This window comes from Prionailurus bengalensis, chromosome C1, assembly GCF_016509475.1.
Source record: "Prionailurus bengalensis isolate Pbe53 chromosome C1, Fcat_Pben_1.1_paternal_pri, whole genome shotgun sequence".
NCBI lineage: Eukaryota > Metazoa > Chordata > Mammalia > Carnivora > Felidae > Prionailurus > Prionailurus bengalensis.
In genome coordinates this window covers 202,783,002-202,805,440 of record NC_057345.1, presented here as the reverse complement: position 1 = coordinate 202,805,440, position 22,439 = coordinate 202,783,002, and positions in this window count along the sequence as shown.

Here is a 22,439-nt window from a genome sequence, read left to right as displayed (position 1 = left end):
TGGGACAGATGGGATGGGAGTTGGTGACCATTGAGGCAGACCGCAGAAGAGATTCCCATGGGATGAATTTATTTGGGGGTTTTAGCAAGAAAACCAGTCATGAATTCTTTGAGTTAAGTGGATGATTAAAAAATATAATTAGAAATCAAAGCTTGTTTTTAGAGGCTATTAAGAAAAGAAACCACAGGTCAAAATGGAGGCAGAAGGCAGAAGCATAGAGACCTAGAGGCCAAGGAGGCGAACCCAGGCTTCACCTGTGGTGCCCCTAACCCCATTTGTTCTCACTCTGGGCAAGAGCAGTTCTCCATGCTTCACGTCCTCAGCAAAGAGTAAGGGATACTTGAATGAGTCAGGTTACAGAACCAGGCTATGTTTCTGGAGAATTTGACTTTAGAGGTTTCTGGCAGGAGTACTCTAGGTAGAGGGAGGAATTTTATCTATTTTGTCGGCCATCTTTAGATGACCCCATTTCCCCCACTCCCAGCTAGAAGCATCAAAGTTGCAACTCAAGTGTTGTGTCATGGAGTGCCTAAACTGCCCAGCGCATAGGTCTGGGAGCTTCCGAGTTCTGGGTCACAGCTCTGGAGATTGCTTTGTGGTAGCATCAGTAGTAGTGGGGCGTAGGTGTCCCGAGAAATGTCCGTTGCATGAGAGATGGCAACTAAGAGGAAATGGTCCCCAAACAGAGAATAAGCTAGTGTCTGAAGGTATAATGAAGTGGCACGGATTCTGACATCTTCTGAGTGCTTCATACCATGGCTATCACTGACAAAGTTCATTTCTAAATCTCATGGGCGGGTGGGGCAGAGCAGTGGATATTCTGCCCTGTTGTTCCACCTTTTGGTGGGGGGAGGGAGGCGTGAGTTCTTTCAGCATAATTATTTTGAGATTCATCTATACGTTGATTGTATCAGCCCTTGATTCCTTTTTTGTTGCCATCATAGGTACAAAATATAGCACACCTTGTTTAAGCATTCACCTGTTGAAGGATATCTGGGTCATTTCCAGTTTGGGGAAATTATAAATCAAGCTGCTACAAACATCCACGTTTAGGTTTTTTTGTATGAAGATAGTTGTTATTTCGCCTACAAGTAGGATTACAGGTCTTATGATTAATGTGTGTTTAACTTTTTAAGAAACTGTATTTCAAAGTGGCTATGCCATTTTGCTTTCCTATCAGTAATGTATGGGAGTTACAATTACTCCACATCCTTGTCAACACTTGGTATGAAATAGTGTATTAAATGTTCACAATTCCAGACGGTGACCAGCTGGCTTAGTCAATAGAGTGTGTGACTCTTGATCTCAGGGTTGTGAATTTAAGCCCCACATTGGGTGTAGAGATTAGTTAAAAATCAAATCTTTGAAAGAAGTTTACTTATAAGTGTTCATGATTCCAATAAATCTGTAGTAACATCTCATTGTAGTTTAATTTGCATTTCCTTAGTAACCTAAGATTCCCTAAATAACTAAAGCATCTTTGCATGTGCTTATTTGCCAAATACACTTTCTTTAGTCTCTGTTTGAATATTTTGCCTGTACTTTTTGCTTTCTTATTAATTGAATTTTGAGAGTTCTTTATAAATTCTGGATGTATTAGTTGCAAATATTCCCTGCTTGGCGATGTTTTGTCTTTTAATTCTCTTCACAGGGATGTTTGAAGAGCAGAACTTTTAAATTTTGATTAAGTTCCATGTATGGATTTTTCCCTTTTGTGGATTATGTTTTAGGTGTAGTGCCAGAGAAATCTTTGCCTAGTCCAGGTTCACAAAGGTTTCCTCCTATGTTGTCTTCTAGGAGTTTTACAGAGGTTTCAGGGCATAGGTTTTAGGGCATAGGTTTTTCACATCTTTTGTTAGAATTATCTGTAAGCATTTCATACTTGTATGGTCATTATAAAAATATTGTTTTTTAATTCTTATTTATTTATTTTGAGCTAGAGAGAGAGAGAGAGAGACAGAAAAAGAGAAAGGCAGAGAGAGAGAGGGAGAGAAAGAATCCCAAGCAGGCTCCACACGTCAGTGCAGAGCCTGACGTGGGGCTCAAACCCACGAATCGTAAGATCATGACCTAAGCCAAAATCAAGGGTTGAACACTTAACTGACTAAGCCACGCAGGCAACCCTAAAAAATATTGTTTTTAATATCAATTTCCAATTGTTCATTGCTAATATACAGAAATCCAATTGATTTTTTTTTAATTCCATCTGATTTCCTACCTAGGCAATCATGTAGTTTATAAATAAAGTTTTACTTCTTCCTTTTCAATCTGGCTGGTTTTACTTCTTGTTCTTGCTTGACTATCCTGATTAGAATGTGCAATACAATGTTGAATGGGAACAGTGAGAGTAGACATCTTTGTCTTAGGGGGAAAATATTTATTCTTTCACCATTAAGTATGTACGAGGTGGTTCCCTTCTATTTCTAGTTGGCTGAAAGGTGTCTGTGTGTGTGCGTGTGTGTGTGTGTATGTGTGTGTTCTTAATTTTAATATTTTGATCAGGAATGGCTATTGGATTTTGTCAAATGCTTTATTGTATCTATTAGGATGATCTTTGTTGTCTGTATTTTTTTTTTTTAGTTTGCTAATATGGTGAATTACATTGATTTACTGTCAAATGTTAATTTAACCTTGAATTCTACTTGGTCGTGTGTCATTTTCTTTATACATACAGTTGGATTTGATTTACTACCATCTAAAAGGTTGCATGTATGTTCATGATGGCTGTTAGTCTGTAATTTTCTTTTCCTATGATGTTTTTGTATGGTTTTTATATCAGGGTAATGCTGGCTTCATAGAGTTGGAAAATATTCTCTCCTTTTTAACTTTCTGGAATTGTTTATTATACATATTTCTGCCTAAAATATAATCCATTAATGAAGGCATCTAAACTTGGAGTTTTATCTTGGGAAGATTTTTAACTACAAATTCAATTTCTTTCTTTCTTTCTTAGATACTGGACTACTCATGTTAATGTGATCTATTTCTTCTCTGGTAGTTTGTGTGTTTTAAGAAATGTATCCATGTCATTTAGCTTCTCAAATAATTAGTATGAAGTTGTATATAATATTCTGTAATTATTATCTTCATACCTGTAGAATCTGTGGTGATGCCACCTCTCATTCCTGATGTTGGTCATTTCTGCCCTTTCTTCCTCTCTCTCGGATTTTTCCTGATCAGTCTGATTTTAGGTAGATTGGCTTCATTGGTTTTCTAAAAGAACTACCTACTGTTTCATTAGTTTATTTATTTTTCTATTATTTTACTCTTTTCTATTTCATTGATTTCTGCTTTGATCTTTATAATTTCATTTTGAAAATTTACTTTGGATTTTATTTGTTTTTCTTTTCCTATTTTCTTAAGGTGGGGACTGGAGTAACTAATCTGAGATGTTTACTTTTCTAATATAAGTATTTGGGGCTATATATTTCCTCCTAGGTACCACTTTAGTGATGTGCCACACATTTGGAATTTCATCTGGTTAAAAATACTTTCTAATTTCCTTTTGAGTTGCTCTTTCATAATCTGGTAATTATCAAAATGTGATAATTTGATAATTATAACAATGCAAACAAACACAACAACGGGATAGAAAACAATAGGAGGATTGTCTGTACTTCAGATGAGGCCCTACGAGAAGATTTTTTGGAGGAGGTGACATTCTATCCAAGACAAGAAGAATGAGAAGGAGTCAAGCAGGTAGAGTTGGACCAAGAGTATTCTAGGCATAGGGTCAGCAAATGCAAAATCCCTAAAGCAAGAAAGAGAAGGAAAGAATTTGAAAAGAAGCAAAAGGTTAAAGAAAATATTTCCTAAATTTTATCATCAAAACATGTTGTTTCCAGATCCTACAAAGTACAGGAACAGGTATGAGCCATAAGGACACAGGACTTCCATGTTTGGCCGGACTATAGTTCTCCTTAGTGTCAGGGTAATGGGTAAAATTGCCCCTGGAGAAAGGATACCACCCCAGGAATTCTATCCGTATTAAGTTGTTGAGGTATGATTTCATCCTGAGAATGTGCTGCCCTACATCCTTAGTAAATTAAATTCTTGATCCTTGAACTTTGCCATGAGTGATCACTAGATTATTCTTCTTTCTTTCTAATGTTTTTTTAATACTCTGAAGAAAGTCTCCAGATTGACCTCAAATAACTGATTCATATCAAATATATTTCTTTGTCTTTTCCTTTGCTGTAGCCTCCCTGAATGGGGCTGTTTGATTCTTGGTGACAAGACTAGAATGACAAATCATGGATACAATCTGGTGCCATCCACTTTCAACTTTATTCTTTTTCACCACAAGGGATCTGTGATGGGAAATGTTCTTCAGTCAGCCACAGCTGGCTCCTGGACCACAGTGAGTTAGTACACGTCTGTTAAAGACAGGCTGAAGACGTGCCTTCCTCATTTTTTTTCTCCAAGCTGGCTCACTGAAGAATTGCTATATCTCTGGAAATCTTTCCCTGTGCTCTTTCTCCTCCTTAATTCCCCTGAGCTTTCATTAGCTCTTCCAGTGCTGTCCTCAAGTGAATGATTCATAGCTTGTATATTTCTCCCATGTCTGTCTTGAGAAAGTCTAGAGAGCATTCTATCTTTTCCCTCTCCTGAAAACACTCCTCTTGGGCTCTATGTTACAGTTCCCTTAGACCATCACTTCACTTTCCCATAGAAGAGCAGGGAGAACTTGGGTTTTGTAAGCAGGAGTATTAGTTTTTTGGCCATTCTTATGGACTAACCGAGAAGACTGCAGGGTGGAATCAATCAGGGATAGCTCACCATGAATCCAGTTCCCAGGTCGGAACTATTTCGAGAGGGATAATGAAGAATCCTGTGCCACGTGGGACGTCTTTCTCCTCAAGAGCAGAACGATTGGATTCTCTCCTGGTCTTTACACATTCTAAGGGAAGGTCTTTTTAAAGGTTTTTTTTTTTTTTCCCCAGATGATGTTTTTGTTTCCTCAATTCCCCCAGGTCAGGAAGTCCTTCCTGATAGCTGGGAAAAGGAACAATTATACGCTTCTCTTCACATTTGCTCTTCAGCTTGTAGAGGAGAAATATAACACTTCAGTCTTATTCCTCCAACTGCTTATTTTCTCTTCCCCAAAGGAGGAGGAGTAACCAAGCTGACTGGAGGGCCTGACCTTCACTAACTGACATTTAATAGGGGACGGAGTGACAGTGTTAAATGTTACACAGAGGTGACACTTGGTATTGTTTCTGTGTTCTCTCAGGGGAATTGTGGGCTCATTGTCTTGGGTAAATTCCATGTGGTGAATTCCCCTGAGCAAGTTGTCCCAGTATGGAAGGGAAAGGAAGGACATCCATTCTTTCTCTGTCTTCTAGCTGTGCCAGAGCACGGAGGCAGGCCTGTGGTCCTCCACAGTTAGCTAGGTAGGCAAATTCAGACCCAACTCTACAGATCAGCTATCCAAAGCGGTGGGTGGGTCGTAAGTCCAAAATCTGGGTGGCTGGAATAGAAAGCCCCATTAAGCTTAAGGTTTAAGTCCAAGTTTTCTCCAAGTCCTGCTTTTACAGAGTGATCGGGTGCATCCTTCTTCACATAAACAGTCTGAACCTTGTATCTTTTGTCTCAATGGGGCAGAGCCTAGAGGAGGAGACTCCAGCCCCCCTTCCAGCTTCCATCTAAATTTTTATGCCAAATGTAGTCTTTGAAAATGAAAGTAATTTTTAAAGCTGTGCCAACTTATTATCTCCCAGAGCTCCAAAGATTCTTGTTGTGTGTGTATGTCTGTCTTACCTCCATTCTCCATTATTACTCATGCTTGAAAAACTCAAAAGTGTCAGATCCATGTATCCAAAGAAATGGCGACTAGAGAGGTCAGCTGCCTTATCTAGAGCCCGGCCCCTCCTCTTCACATCTTTCCTTTGGTTTTCAAATGGAAACATCATATTCCCATTGTGTCTCCTTAATGCTGGAAAATGCAGCTGCCATGCTAAAAAGGTCAAAATTACCTCAATTCCTTCTGCAGGCCTGGAAACCAGCCTCTTGACTCTACTCAGAGTTTTGCATCTAAAATCTTAGACAATAGTCCCAGGAACAAAATGAGTCCTCCAGGCCCTTGGAGAGACTGGATTAAACCATCAGCTACATCATCAGCCAGTGTTGATCATCCAGTTTTTTCCTTCTATCTGTGTTATCACCATTGATGTATACTCTACAAATGGAACAGTGAGTCTAGTCACTGGAGAAAGCCTTGGATGTGTTTAATTTCCTGCCAAACTCTGTGACAAAGAGCTAATTTCATGTCTTGTGATCAAATAACTGTAACTTTGCAAGAGCAAAATTTGTTGGACGAGGGATACTCAGGGTCCTTGTGTGGCTTGGGATGTTGCCAGGGCAGCGATGGGGTCTGAGTGAGTGTTTTCATTTTATTCTTGCTTTATTACCCCTGCCTAATTCTCCCATTTCAAAATGTCGTGGAGTAGGCTGGTGTCATTTGTTTTCATAAATTAATGTCGATTGCAATTTATGGCCAGATGGGCCCTGAAAAATAAGAGGCTTGTGTGTCTCTTGGAAGGTCTAAAGAAAAGCAGTGGGCATGCTTGGGGTGAACTTTTGCACTTCAATGCTTCGTTCTGCAGGGAAAGTAAATACTTGTGAAAAATCCTGTTTTATAACAGCTGGGGACAAAGGATTCCTTATTAAGATTATTTTTTGCCACTGCTTCTAATTCCTCTAGCAACTAGAAAAAATGTAAATATTGTAATTCTTCCTACTGGAAAGCCATGTGTCTGTGTCAGGGAACAACTTGGAAATCAGAGGTCTAGCGTCTGAATCTCCTAGATATCTTCACAGCCAACTGATGGGGCTCTGGGGGCAGGAAGGTGCATATTGGATAATAGCATGCAAAAGCTCTGATATATATCTTTTTGCTACTCCTTCATGGGCCAGGGAGAAGAACTGGGTCAGTGAGAAGCACAAATATGAGAGAGAGAAAAAAAAAAAGAACTAGAAAATTTGATGAGTCTGTGAGTCTAAGAAATAATGGCTTGTGGGATGCTGGAATCCAAAGCCAAAGAGGAGGCTGCTTGGCCACTGTAAGCATTCAGAGACCACGTGCAGCTAGATATTTCCTCCCACAAGGGCACATGCCACAAGGGCATGAGCTACAGGGTTAGAAGACCCTTTTTCTTAGCCCTCTTGGTATACAGTTGTGTGAAAAATCACATAGATTCTCAGTTGATTGCCTTTCTGGTTAAAACAAAGTATCTGGACAAGACAGTGTCCAGCGTCCCTTCCATCTCGAATACCTTTTTTGATGATAATCTTTGTTTTATGAAATTATGTTAAGATCAGAGTGTTATTGTATTATCGTCCTCAAGTCACTGGCATTGAGATTCCTCATAGTAAACATGAAGTTGACCAGTGATCTTTACCCATCCAGAGTCCTGCTCATAGTTCTGTAGATCCTACAACTTAGAAAATCATTTTCATATATAACAACTCCGTGAGGTAGATAACACAGGAACTATGATTTCTCCTCAACCTCATAGCTGTACTGGGATTTAACCTCAGTTTCGTGGAGATGTCACCACTCTATCATTCAACAAAATTGCCCAAATATTTTTTGAGCACATCTTAGATGCAAAGTACTCTGTTGAGCAAAACAACAAAAAAACAAACAAAAAAAACCCCCCAAAACCAAAAAATGCATCAGAGACCAGGACAGATGCAATCCACGTTCCCAGGTTGCTCATATCTTGTACAGCAAAAGAGTGCTTAACTCTAACAAACTGTGGTGGTGTGTGTGATGGAAAAGGATAGGGGAGAAGGATGCTCCAGTGGGAGAATTTCTCCCAGAGAAGAAGTAAGTAAAGATCTTCCTGGAGAAGCGACATGGAATTCTTCCCAAGAGTGGAGTTGCTTTAGTCAGGACAAAAGGGAGCTGGGGAAGAATGTTCCAGGCCACAGGAATAACATGACCTTGGGATGAAAACAGCATGTCTCTAATACCATGTGTATGGGTTAGAGGAAAGAGTAGAAAGAGAAGGAAAAGAGGGATCCCTGGGAAACAATAGAAGATTCTTTCCCACTCTGTCCACATATAAAATAATCTCTGGGATTGATGCCCTACCTGAATAATTGCAGCTAGCTCACATAAAAATTGGTAGATTTTGGTTAATTTGGGAAAATATCAAGTCGTTGTGTATGCTGGGCAGTCCATGAAACTCTGAATGTCTATCAAATCCATTCACCCCTTCTGTGGAGAGAGTATGGGACCGATCTTCCCTTCCTTAGATGTCAACAGGGTTATACCCTGGGACTCTAAGCACCCTGGGGACAGCTGATGGTGAATAGGGAAAGGGTTACATTAGGCGGAGAGAGACAAGGGGCCCTCGGGGAGGCAGGACGCAGCTCCAAGTGGGAGGCTGAAGAAGCAGCAGTGGCCTCGGAGCTTGGGGAAGACGAGGATAAGATAAATGTGTTCCGGACCTGCCCGGACAAGGTGCCCTGCATGAAGTCTCACAGTAAATAGGTCCCAGTAAAAAGCCAGGGACAGAAATCCCCAGCAGCAACCCAGTCGGGATCCCTCTCACTCTTGAGAGCTTTATGCTTTCTCTCAATAAATTCTATAGCTTTGCTCAGTCTCTGTCGTCCGCGAGATGCATTCTTCGACTCCGTGAGACAAGGACCGGCGTCTCTCCCACCCTCCTGTAACAACTGGACCAGGGAAAGGTGTCTGAGCCAATGGCAGTCACAAGAGGTGGCCCGAGGGAAGAATTAGACTCCACAGATGTGCACCAGTCATGATTAAGGGACCACCAGTGTATTTGAAGGTGAAATAAGAAGGCTAAAGATGCCAAGACACGTTCTTGCTTCAGTTATAGAAACCCGGGAGCCTGGGTGGCTCAGTCAGTTAAGTATCTGACCTCGGCTGAGGTCACGATCTCACGGTTTGTGAGTTTCAGCCCCGCTTTGGGTGAACTCGAGCCCCACTTCTCTCTCTCTCTCTCTCTCTCTCTCTCTCTGCCCCTGGTGGGAGTCCCTCTCTAATTATATATATAAAAGAAAGTTACAGAAACCAAGAATAGGAAGAGACCACAATATAGCGTGTGGGAGATTAGAGAAAAAACTGAGGACTGGTTAGCTGCAGTGCAGGGATGGGTGGGAAATGAAGGAGAGGCAACAGCAGAAATAAGTAGAAAGCTGGAAATAGAGGATGACCAGGCAGCCATAGAAAGCTGCGGACTGCCAATGGCTCGGAGTGGATTTATGCAGTGCTGTTGGGAGTATTGCCAGGAGCAGCCTTTCTGCAGAGCAATCTGATACAATTTAGTCAAATTAAAATGAACCTATGTATATTTCCCAAGAGTCTCTCACACAGGCCCATTAGGGGATGTGCTTGAGGATGTTCATTATAGCGTTGCTTGTGGTGACAGGGAGTTGGCGGTAATCTGGAAATCCATCAGTGGAGTTTAGATAAGCACCACAAGGCGGGTTGTGTATCATGGAGAACTAAGCAACACTGAGAACGAGCAGCCTGGATGAACTCATGCGCAGTGATGGGTGAAAGAAGAAACGGATATATGACGAAGGACTGTTTTTTTTTAATTGACAATACATTTTAAAAATGTACCTGTTATACAAGAACGGATGCAGATCTACATTAGACACAAATGAGAGTGGTTGCCTAAGGGGTGAGGGCAGAGAAGAACAGGATGGGTTGGGGATAAACGTAAATAAATGAGAAATAGGATAGTGAAGAGACCATGGCCAGAGATGTGTAATTTATTCAACCCTCTGCAACTGACATGAAACATGAAAATGAGAAAATATGGGGAACAGGGAGTCTAGGATTTTAACTTTGGAGACAAGCGTATCGTATACATACAACAAGTTATGGTTGCAATAGCCTGAAAGGGAAGGGTATTTTCCTATATCTCTGAGGTCTGGCCATGCAGCTGGGGACTTTTTATGCCACGTACCTTTATAATAAACCCTAGTCCTCTGAGGTCAGAGGTCATCTGAGCAGGTCTCCATTCTTTGAAATCTCGTGGCACCTAACAAAAGTTGTAGGATGGGATATAAATGACAAATCAAACTACTGTTATGAGAAATGTATGAGGTACTAGGCCCTATTCTAGGTTTTTTAAATATATGAAATATTTAATCCTAACAACAACCATAAGGAAACTGAGGCTCAGAGAGCTTACATCGTGTACCCAAGGTCACACAGCCAGTTACTGGGATTCAAACCCGGGCAGTTTGGTTCCAGAGCCTGTGCTTGCAACCACAAGGCTGTATTAAAAGAGGCTACTGAGTAAACTCCATGAGTGGCTAGTTTTGCCCAGGGTCAGGCTTGACTAAACCTCTCCAAATTCTCGGGCTGGTTTCCTCAATAACCCCACTCGTTAAAAACACTTAGACGGATGGCAAAGTGCTCAGATTTGGAAAAAAGTAATTGTTTTCTCTGTGGCGTGCCACATTCCTTTCTAAAAGTGTGATCTCCCTGTCTTATTACCGAGATTTCATACCCAAGACGCTAGATTTGGAGTCAATGGCTCTGCCTCTCCCAAGCCAGGAGACCCTGGGTGACTCATCAAGCTTTCTTAGCCTCACTTTCCTCATTTGAAAACCTGGGGCGAATCGCAGTGCTCATATCTGTCGTTGTTGGGATGATACAAACTGCAGAGCTTTGAACTTTGCACAGCCCGTGTTTGGTGACAGACGCACCATTTGAGGAGCCCCTTCAAGCTCTTCTGCCCCCACCCTGTGCCTTTCCCTGCACCTCGGTACCAGCCTGGGGAGCCTTGGCAGACTATTTATTGCCTTGGGCACCTTGCGTGAGCTTCAACCTGGGGAGGCACCGCGTCCACGGCGCTGCTCTGCCTGGTAAAGACGAACACACCCGGCGTGGCGACTGAGTTTGGCCTCAGTGTTGTTTCCTCGTCCTGCATGGGGCAGTGTGGCCCTCTTGGGTCTGTTTCCAAATTTCTTGGCAATTTGAGCATCACAGGACAAACGTCCCCACCCTCACTCTCTTGCTTCTGCCACACTCTTGCTTGTTGATGACTGTGCCCATGCCACGTGACAAGGTTTCTTGACCAGGCTGTCCCTGAGTCCCCTCTGACACCACAATCTAGTATGTTCTTCCCTGGAAGTCCTTGAAAACTGGGTTTGTCTTTTCCTCATGATGTTCCCAATTAGCCCTTTTGTTCCAGGGATGAATGTGCTTGTCTTTTCTGTGCTCTGGTTACAGTGGGATTCTTGGGTGGGCCCTTGTATGTTTTACCTCTGCGCCCTCCCGAGCCTTTGGCCTGGTGTCTGCCATGTAGATGCACATAAAAGGTGCCCTGTGAGCCAAAGGGCACAGGTGTGTTCTCCAGCCTGGGCTGGCAAGATCACTTGGGTTCCCCAGGCTGCTCGCCCGTCCTTCAGGTCACCAAGACTGCATACAGAGGGCTGCCTTTAATGAGCTGCAGATCCTAATGGTGTAAAGAAAGCCCCAGGGTACGAGCAGTGGCACCTGATATAAGCTTTCAAGCACCCCTTCATTTTTTTTTTTTTTTTTCTACAATGGTCATAAACTTAACACTGCTTTACTGCGCTGGTTCTAAGGCACAGATCTTTCAATTACTACTATTCATTGTTTATGAATCCATTCAGGAAACATTTATGAAGTGCTTACTTGTATCTGACCGGGAGTGTGGGAATAAGCATACTAAAACATGGCTCTTGCCCATGAGAGGCCATGGTCTGTTGGGAAACAGAAGTGGAGGCAAAGAATTAAAACACAATGAAAAACAAAACAAAAAAGACACGGCAATAGGGTTGAGGGCAAGTGAGAGGGAGTGGGGACAGACTTCCTCAATTCAAACCAGGTCCCAATGTCTATATGTTTTTGCCTTTTTAAAAAATGTATTTTAATGTTTATTCATTTTTGAGAGAGAGAGAGAGAGAGAGCAAGTGGGGCAGGAACAGAGAGAGAGGGAGACACAGAATTTGAAGCAGGCTCCAGGCTCCGAGCTGTCAGCACAGAGCCTGAGGCGGGGCTCGAGCTCACAAGCCGTGAGATCATGACCTGAGCGGAAGTTGGCCGTTTAACCCACTGAGCCACCCAGGCGTCCCAGTCCCAAGGTCTCTTAAGCTGTGGGACCCGGCTCTCCAAGCGTCATTTTCCTCATCTGTAATGACGCTTACTTTGCGGGGTTGCTGTGAAGATTAAGATAGTGCATGAAAAGGCCTGGGCATCGTGCGTGGCCCATAGAAAGCACTAAATAACTGCTTGCTAGAGCCCTTGTTCTTCGTGTTCAGTTTTTGTCAACTGTAAAATGAGGGTGGTAATTGCACCCATCTCATAGGGTTCCTTTGAGACTCGGATCATGAAATGCATAGAAGGTGCTGAACACCGACACCCACTGTGCCTGGCAGAGGAAGCGCTCAGCAATTGTTAGCTCCGGTTCTTACTTTGTATAAAGTAAAAAAGAAGGGAACATAGAAAAGTATACAGGCATAATGTAGTAATGCCTACGGCTGTCTGTGAAGCACATCAAAAGGTCAGAGGAGTCAGGCAGACGAGTAAAGGTCTGCAGAGATGGAAACAAATATAACAAAATCTTAATTGTAGAATCTAGATGGTGGGTACCTACGGGGAGGATCACTGGCCCATTCTTTTCAACTTTTCTGTATGTTTGACATTTTTCCTAATACAATGCGGGAAGAATAAAAGGGAGTGACTGAATGTTTGGATGATCTTTGATGTGGAATATGAGCACGGAAATTGTGCAGAAGGAACAAAAGACCTGCGGTGACCCGCTCGTTGCTGGCCCTTCTCTGCCTTGAGGAGACCAGGTGCCAAGGCTCAGAAACAGGAGGAAGAAGATAACCGCTGGGGGACCGCGAGTACTTCTGAGCTGAGCGGAGGGCAGAGGTTGTAGTGGCTAAGAGTATAGACATCTTAGGTTCAAATTGCAGCCCTGTGCTCACTAGCTTTGTAACTTGCCAGAAGTAGCTTCTGTGTGCTTTGATTCTTTGTCAACAAAAATACAGATAACTATCTATTTTATAAGATTGCTTTGAATGTTAGATGAGCCAGTTTCATCATCATCATCATCACCATTTTCTTCATAGGAAAGCTTGTGCTCTCAGAACGCTTCAAGGCTTGGAGTCTTTACGGCTCCACCTCAACCCTTGTTGAATGAGACGCTTCTAGAGAGACTCTGTTGGAGGAAGGAGGGGAGGGGAGGAGGAAGGATCAGAGTAGGTGAAGTTAATCGTAGGAGGAAGAATTCAATGAGAGCCTGGGGTCTAAGGAAGACAGATGCTCAGGTACCAGTCAGATAGATGAACTCAAGAGGCCCCGGGCTGACTGCTTGATCAGAGTCATGCACTTGGCTTCTAATGATATATTTAAAATGCTAGTGAAATTATAATCCTGTTGTAGTTCCTTTGGAGGCTCGTTCATCAACCTGGGCAGTGCGTGTGGCTGGAAGGTAGCCAGCATCATCCCCTGACTCCCGCCTCCATATGACTCAGCACAAATCAGACACTTTAATAGCTTCGATTCCAAGTTTGAACTTGCTCCCAAATGAAAGCTCCCCTCCTCCCCCTCACCATTCTCTCCCTACCTTCACAACCCACTCCCCACTTCCAATTTATCAGCTAGTAAATTCTGAGTTGAACTTGGAGCCAGAGTTTCATTTAGGTTTGGCAAAGGCTCAACTTCTTCCAAGAAAAGAAAAAAAAAATGAGGGAAGGGTGGGAGAGGTTTAAAAAAAAAAGGCCAGCTAAACAAAAAGGACTCATGGAAACAGCCCTGCTACATTAAGTAACTCAGTGCAGAGAGCAGTGCTTTTTGATACATTAAGTGTGAGTGAATTTGAAGGTGTTTGAAATCGTCTGAATATGCAGCTGGGGTTACCAACCAAGCCCAGATGGGTTCCTGGTTGGAAAGGTTATGGGGTCACCAGTCATTAGCTGGTGACTTCAGAACTGGAGAGCAGACTTGAAGGTGACCGTGGCACCCACACTCATTTTTATTCTGGGTCGTGTGGCTGCTGGCCATGTGACATCCCTGTGCTTGTGCATCACAGGAGACCTGTTGACCTAACACTCTGCCTTGCTGGATCTACCAGTCCCCCGAAGAGCCAGGAAAATTTCCATCAGTGTATAGCATCCTGAGTTATAGGAAAAGACGTGAATAACTCAACCTCACTCATAATGGAAAAATGCAAACCAAATCATCAGACTGGAAAGGGTTCAATGCTGTCCATCAGCTTCGGAAAAAAAGGTTTTTAAAATTCAATAGCATCTACTGCTGGAAATGGTATAGAAAAATGGCCGCTGCCTTACATTATAGGTAGGAACACAAAGGATATTACCTTTGTGGAAGGAAATGTGGCAATGTTTTTCTCCACTTCCTACATCCTCCCCCCTTGATTCACTTATTCATTCCACTTTCTCTCCATGGGGAGTTTCTACTATATTTTACCCAACAATTACTCCAGTTCTGGACTCCCCACTTGCCTCCAATTCCTCACCTTACCCAAAATAGAAAAAAAAGGAAGAAGCTGTAGGGATTATGTACCTGTATATATCGCTTTATGGACATGTATGAGGATTCCTTTGCTATGTCTCTCACTTCCCTATCTCTATCTCTGTCATCTCTAAATCATTACTTCTACATCCACGTCTACACTTACGTCTATATCTATATCCAGGTAAGGTTACTGTATCTATATCCAGGTAAAGTCATAGTGTGAATGTGTTTAATTTGATTAAATGGTGCAGCAATTTGACAATAAGACCTCAAATTAAAAATTATACATACTCTTTGACTTGGCCCTGTTAAAAATGTGCCCTATGGATATATTTCCTTATGTTTACCAAGATTAGCATATAAGGATATTCAGAGAAACACCATTCATATTCACAAGATCTTGGAAAGCGCTGGAGTGCCAGGGGAATATATATTTAGTAGTGGCCCTTTACTCTGTAGAGAGGGAGAGCTCACAGTCTCTGGGGAGCCAATTCATGCATTGAATCCTGATCCCAGCATTTACTGGCTGTGTATCTTGCACAGGTACTTATCTTCCCATGTCCCAGTTTTCTCAATGGTTTAAGGGGGACAAGGGCACATGTTTGTATCAATCAAAGTCCCAGCAAGAAACAAGCTCGACACTCAGTTGAGTAGTTTAAAGAGAGTTTAATAGATAGGACTATTTTCAAAGGTGGAGAGAGAGTAAAGGAAGCCATCAAGGACAATTCAGGGCTGGCCAAAGTGGAGAGCCATTGACACCACTCACCCTGAATAAATGAGAGAAGGGGACAGCCTCTGAAATGCACGGAGAGCTCTGTGGCAAAGGCCACCTGACTGGTGCTGTGGCCTGCACTCCAAGAATGGAGCAATACCAGATGACCATTAGGGGAGACCACATACTAGGGGACTAAGTACCCAACCGCTCTCTTCACTGTCCCTCCTATCTCTTCAGATGCCACCCAGTAGCTGAATCCAACTGGAAGTCAGAAGCAAAGGAGCCCTTGATGCTCTTCCTACAGATCAAATCCTTGGTGTAAGGATAAGAAAACAGAGAGTGTTGGGGAAGGGGCTGGGCAAATGGAAGAGACTCAGCAAACACTTAATGTGGGCTTGGGGAAAATGAAATGAATAAATATAAGCAAGTGCTTAGAACAGTGAGTGGCACATCATAAATGCTTAATGGAGTTGTTAGTATTGCTGTTTTATTAATATTAGTATTAATTCCTGATTAAAACCATTGGGTTAGATCCAGACAGGCTGCAGTGGGCTTAGACCTCCAAGACATACACCAATGAAAAAGCAGGATGTGGCTACGTGTAAGAAGTAGGTATCCTTTGGGGTGACTGGGTGGTTCGCTCAGTTGAGCCTCACACTCTTTATTTTAGCTCAGGTCATAGTCTCATGGTTGTGAGATGGAGCCCTGCATCAGGCTCTGCAGGGCTGCTTAAGATACTCTGTCTCCCTCTCCTTCTGTTCCTCTTCTGCTTGCGTGCACGTGCACTCTCTCTCTCAAAATAAAAAATAAAAAATGAAGTAGGTATCTCTTTGTGTAAAAGATTCTTAAAAAATTGGTTAATGCTATTCAGAGTCTTTCTGGTTCCCTACAACTTTTAGTATTATTTGTTCTAGTTCTGTGAAAAATGTTGTTGGTATTTTGAGACGGATTGCATTGAATCTGTAGATTGCTTTGGGTAGTATGGACATTTTAACAATATTAATTCTCCCAGTCCATGAGTATGAAATATCTTTCCATTTGTTTATGTTATCTTCAATTTCATCAATGTCTGGTAGTTTTCAGAGTATAGGTCTTTCAACGCCTTGGTTAAGTTTTTTTCCCAGGTATTTTATTCTTTTTGGTACAATTGTAAATGAAGTTGTTTTCTTAACTTCTCTTTCTACGACTTCATTATTAGCATATAGAAACACATATCAAACTCATCACCCAAAAAGCAAATAATCCATTGAAGAAATGGGCAAAAGACATGAACAGACACTTTCCCAAAGAAGTCATCCATTTGGCTAACAAACACATGAAAAGATGCTCAACATTTCTCATCATCAGGGAAATAACAATCAAAACCACAATGAAGTACCACCTCACACGTGTCAGAATGGCTAAAATTAACAACTCAGGAAATGACAGATGTTGGCAAGGATGCGAGAAAGACGAACACTTTTGCACTGCTGGTGGGATGCAAACTGGTGCAGCCACTCTGGCAAAAAGTATGGAGGTTCCTCAAAAAATTAAAAATAGACCTACCCCATGATCCAGCAATCTCACTACTAAGTATTTATCTAAAGGATACAAAAATGCTGGTTGGAAGGCCACATTCACCCCAATGTTTATAGCAGTACTTTAATAATAGCCAAATTATGGAAAGAGCCCAAATGCCCATTGGCTGACAAATGGGTGAAGAGAAGGTGTTGGGTGGGGGGGATGAACTAAATGGGTGACGGGCATTAAGGAGGACACTTATTGGAATGAGCACTGGGTGTTATATGTAAGTGATGAATGACTAAATTATACTCCTGAAAACTTAAAAAAAAAGACAAAAATAAAAACAAAACAAAACAAACAGCATACTTCTTTCTAAGTAATCCTTGGGTCAAGGAGAAAGTCTCGAAGGACATTAAAAAAATTACATGGCAGCCTTGTTCACAGAAGCCAAACCTGGAAATGACTCGTTTGTCCTTCACCGGCTACATGGTTAAATAGACTGAAGTAATCCACACCATAGGCTACTTCTCAGCCGTAAAGAAAAAGCAAGTATTGATATGCACCTACTTGAATGAACTTCAAGGAATAATGTTAAGTAAAAAAAAGCTAATCTCAAAAGTTATGTACTATATTATTGAGTTGAAACACTATTTTTTGAAATAAAAAATTATAGAAGTGGAGAATAAATTAGTAGTTGCGGGGGAAAAAGGAACCCTACCAATTCCTGAGTATCATTTTTGCATCCTGCAACTTTACTGAATTTGCTTATTTCCTCTAGTAGTTCTTTTTTTTTTTCTTTTGGTGGGTTTTCTGTGTGTAGTATCATGTCATCTGCAAATAGTATATAACCAAATATTTGTTTTTTCAAAATTGGTTAATGGCCATCGTCTCTGCAGAGAGGGTCTGAAGATTCCATGGGAGTGGGAAGAGGCTTTCACTTTTCATTTTCTACCTTCTGTCATAATGTTTACACTTTCAAACCATGCACATGCATTGCTTGTATTTTGGAAAATGTCAAAGGTGTTACCTGCGTGGTGTGTTCATGGTACCTAGCTTTCTTTTTTCACTGACATTTTTAAGTTTAAGAATGAAGTACTCACTGAGAAGCACATTGTGCTAGAATACTGTAAGTATCAAAATTGGCCTAAAATAGTATTTTTGAGAATGTGAAGCATCTGGTGTGCTCATTATTTATTACTGAAAGGTCACCTTGGCTGCATCTTCCCTCCTTTTCTTAGTTTTAGAATCTATGCTTGGAATGAATGACTTCCAACAGTCTTAAGTAATACAAAGGGGACTTCATTCCCCAAAGCAAGTTCTTGCTGAGTGGGAAGATTGTATACATCATATAAGATTTATATATGTGTATACACACACACACATATATACACATATACATATACACATATATATATACACATATATAAATCTTAAATGATACCTTATAGTACATACATTTATGTACACTGTATAGCTAAATAAATTATATCTCTGGGATTTTAAGGATGTGTAAATGTGTATTTTATGGATATGTACAATTTTTTTTCTCTCAGTATGGCACAAGTGTGCCATAAAGTGTAAGCAACTTGACTTTGAAATCACACTGCCTTGATGATAATTCTGGCTCTGCACTTACCAGCTCATAACTGTGGGCAAGGTACTTAAGAAATTTTTTTAATGTTTATTTATTTCTGAGAGAGAGAGAGAGAGAGAGAGAGAGAGAGAGAGAGAGAGAGAGAGATTGCACGAGCAGGGGAGGGGCAGAGAGAGAGGGAGGTACAGAATCTGAGGCAGGCTCCAGGCTTTGAGTTGTGAGCACGGAGCCTGATGCGGGGCTTGAACTCATGAACTCTGAGATCATGACCTGAGCTGAAGTCAGACACCCACCCAGGCACCCCGCAAGTCACTTAGATCCTCTACACCTTAGTGTTCTTACTTCTGGAATGGTGGTTGCCACTTATTTCACAGAGAGTTTGGAGGATAACATGAGATAATCATGCTTGGCATTTTAGTAATCACTCAATATATGGTGGAAGTTATTTACTGTTACAAGTGACAGTCCAAACCTGCTTTGTCTAGTGAAGAATTTTGTTTTATTACAATCCAGTTTCTCTAACTCACCTACCAAAGGTTTCCCTGATTGGGAAAGGGATGGACTGTGTAGAAGTCAGTATCTTCAGACACGCAGCCCTACAGACTTCTGAGATCTTTGAGCTCAACTATCCTTCTAATGTTGGCCTTTTCATTTACACCAATGAGGAATAAAATGTCCATGGAAGTTCACTGGTCATCCAAGCTCACAAGGCTGTGACTTTAAAACCAGATGTCCTGGCTTCCAGCGAGGTACCCTTGAAGTATTTTAGCATGCAGAATGGAGCAGACTCCAGCAGGCCGTGACTGTGACCCAAATGTCACCTTACTTGCTCCTCGCAAATAAGATAATCCTCTTTGTAGCAGAAACCCAGGTTTTCAACTCAGATGCTTCATGGATTCTTTGAAACTGGCATCAATATTCATTGTCACTCTTTTTAAATCATATTGTCTGAAAGACCGGGCATTTTTAGTGTCTTCTGAGCTGGGCATCAAGCCCCATCACCCTGAAGGGAATTCTGCTGTGGTGTGGTCTCCAGGATAAAGGAAGCGTTACCTGAACCAATGTCACGACTGTAATTGTCAGAGACTTTGGCAGACCCAAAGCCCTGGGCATCACTTCAAGCTAAATGACTTAAAATAAAAGTCCCTGCCTTCTAGAGCCTGGTATGTTTTTGGTTCAGTTTTAAAGAATTTCTCATCTTTAGAGCTGTCTGAAATGAAATAGCAAGTTTCTCCTCTTTGAAAATATTTAATCAGAGACTGACATATCCCTTGACATAAATATTGTAGAGGAGTTAGATGATCTCAAAGTCCTTCATTCTAGGGCAAGGCATTATCTTTTCCATTAACCACCAAAGAGGTGACTAAATGAGGGGAACCCTCCATAGAGTTAGGGGAAATTTCATCAAATTTCCCATACTACAAATTGTTTCTGTGACAGGAAACCAATGTGGTGAATAGAACTAAACCTTGGACTTGGTGCTAGGACATCTGGCCAGGATCTATCCCCCCACCAAGTAGCTTTCATGCTAGGTGATTCTGCTCTCTGGGTCTGTTTCCTCACCTATCTCATCAAAGGATGGGGTCATAGAAGCACTAAATTTCCTTGTGTTGAGGGCTTGGTTAGGAATTGGTAATTGGTCAGAAAACAAAGTTCAAACATCTGTATGAGATGAACATATGGCAGGTCTATGGGGAAAGAATAGAACCCACCGAACTTTCAGTGGTGAGCATGTCATTATTCACTTATGCTCCTGGCTGAGAGAAGCACAGATTCGGGAATGAAATGGAAGGGGCCTTGAAACCTGCACCAGTACTGCTCAACTCGGTCATGGAGGCCTGTTCACCAAATGAAAGCTCTGGTGTTTGCAGCTTGTGCTTCAGACCACAGTAAAGAGGATGTCCATGTTTTAAATTCCCAGGAGCCTTGGCTTCTGCAGGCTAGGAAGATACTTCAGCTTCCATCTATGCTAGGACTGCCAAAACAAAAGTACCTCAGGCTGAGTGGCTTAAATGACAGAGATTGTTTGTCTTAAAGTTCTATAGGCCAGGAGTCTGAGGTCAAGGAGTCTTCAGGATTGCTACCTTCTGAGGGCGATTAGTACAGAATCTCCCCCAAGCCTCTCTTCTTAGCTCGTAGATGGCATCTTCTTTCCATGTCTCTTCACATTGCCTTCCCTCTATATGTGCTTCTGTGTCCAAACTTCCCCTTTTTATAAGGACCCCAGTCATATTGGATTAGGGCCCACCCCAATGACTTCACTTTAACTTGATTACTTCTATAATGACCCTATCTCCAAATGAGGTCACCTACTGAGGTACTGAAAGTTAGGACTTCAACACATGAATGGGAGGAGTACAATTCTCCTGATAACACAATCCTTACAACCCCACTCACTCCACTGCACATCATAGGTCATGTCACAGTTGGCAGGATGGGGAATTGGTAGTGAGTCATGAAAATGACCACGTTCTCCTTTAGGCCCATCCATCTCATTTGGCCTCATTCCTCCATTCATTCTCCCCGGTTATTTAAACCCGTCTTTGTTTCTTATATCAATATTCCCTTTGATTTGGTGAGTGGTGTGTTTGTGTGTGCGTGTGTTTGTGTGAGAGACACTAGCACATGGCTCCTGGATCATTTGCCGGTAGGCTGTATATGGGTCTAATTCTAACCACATAGCTAGCTTTGGGCTCTTGTCTCAGGGTTTCTCTGGCTGCAATGTTGACATGTGAACAGTAAATCTCTGACTTCCTGGGGTGAAGCAGTAACCTCACATCCACACCAACAGGAAAACAAACTCAGGGTAAATCAAGTCTCATCTCAGTAATTATCTCACCATGCATTTCTGTTGGATTGGGTCCCCCCTCCTACCACGATAGCCATCATCTCCATTCTGGGCTCCAATGACCCACTTTGCCGTTGAATTCATCCTGGAATCCCATCGGGAGGATGGGAGGAGGAAAGTCCGCTGCTGTGTCTTCCAGCAGCAAAGGCTGGGGCCACTGGACTTGGTGGTGTTTAGGATGGAGAGACTGCCTGCCTGATCAATGTCCAGCAGTCCAAGGACATCAGCAGTGAATGGCTTCCACGCCTGTGTTCCCAGTATCTTCTTGACCTTCCTTTGGGTTCATCTGCCAAAATTAATCCATGATCTTATTCACCTTGTGGCTGGCTAAGTATTTAAGCTGACTGGGAAACAGTAATTTATCCCCATACCTCCTAAAACATTTCCAACTTCATGTGTTGAATCTTTACAAAGTATGTGAATGAAGCAGAAGCAGAAGCAGCTGATTTTGAAGAGGCAAGAACTCATGCAGGGAAGGCTAATAGCCTGATTCTCATCTTTAGGGACTCACTACATGAAGAGAAAGACTTTAACTCCTAGCTCCCAGTTGAGATCCCATTCCAGCAGACAACCCCACTGTCTAATGTGACTCAACTCTATAAAGCTGCTGGATGAACGTTCTAAAGCTGGTAGATGAATATTCCATTGTCCACCCCTCAGGTCTGTTAACCACGGTAACACTGGACCTTCCCAATTTCCAGGGTTGGAGAGAGCTTTCTCATTCGAATGCGGCGTGGGTGGGTCTGGCTGGGGAGTGCTGGTAATTAACAGCATGAGTTTTACCTATGATCTGGAAGCAAGCAAACAACACAAGCAAATATGAGATGGACGCATGGAGGGGTAAGGAAGTGGTCAGAAACTCGGGATTCTCCATCCTCTGAAGATAATTGAGTTGGTAGGAAACGGACCAATTTCAGAGTTAACGCTAATAATAAGTCACATTTATCGGGCATATATTACATGCCATGCATTGTGCTGCGTGCTTGTACTTGTTCCCATTGAATTCTAACAAAAATCTTTGGCAGGGACAATTTCTAGAAGTGGGGAAGATCAAATGTGCTACTGTGTGTAAAAGTGCTTAGAAATGATGAATTGTCATAAAGCCACAAAGATTCAGTACATGGTATTACATTGTTAAATGACCCCTGAAATTCCTTTCAGTCTAAGACTTACGTAGCGAAATAGTAGATTCCTGAAAGATATGTGATACAGCCCTATCATGTACCACAAAGCGTCACCCAAAGAAGTGACGTCAGCTTGTTAGAGACGGAGAGAA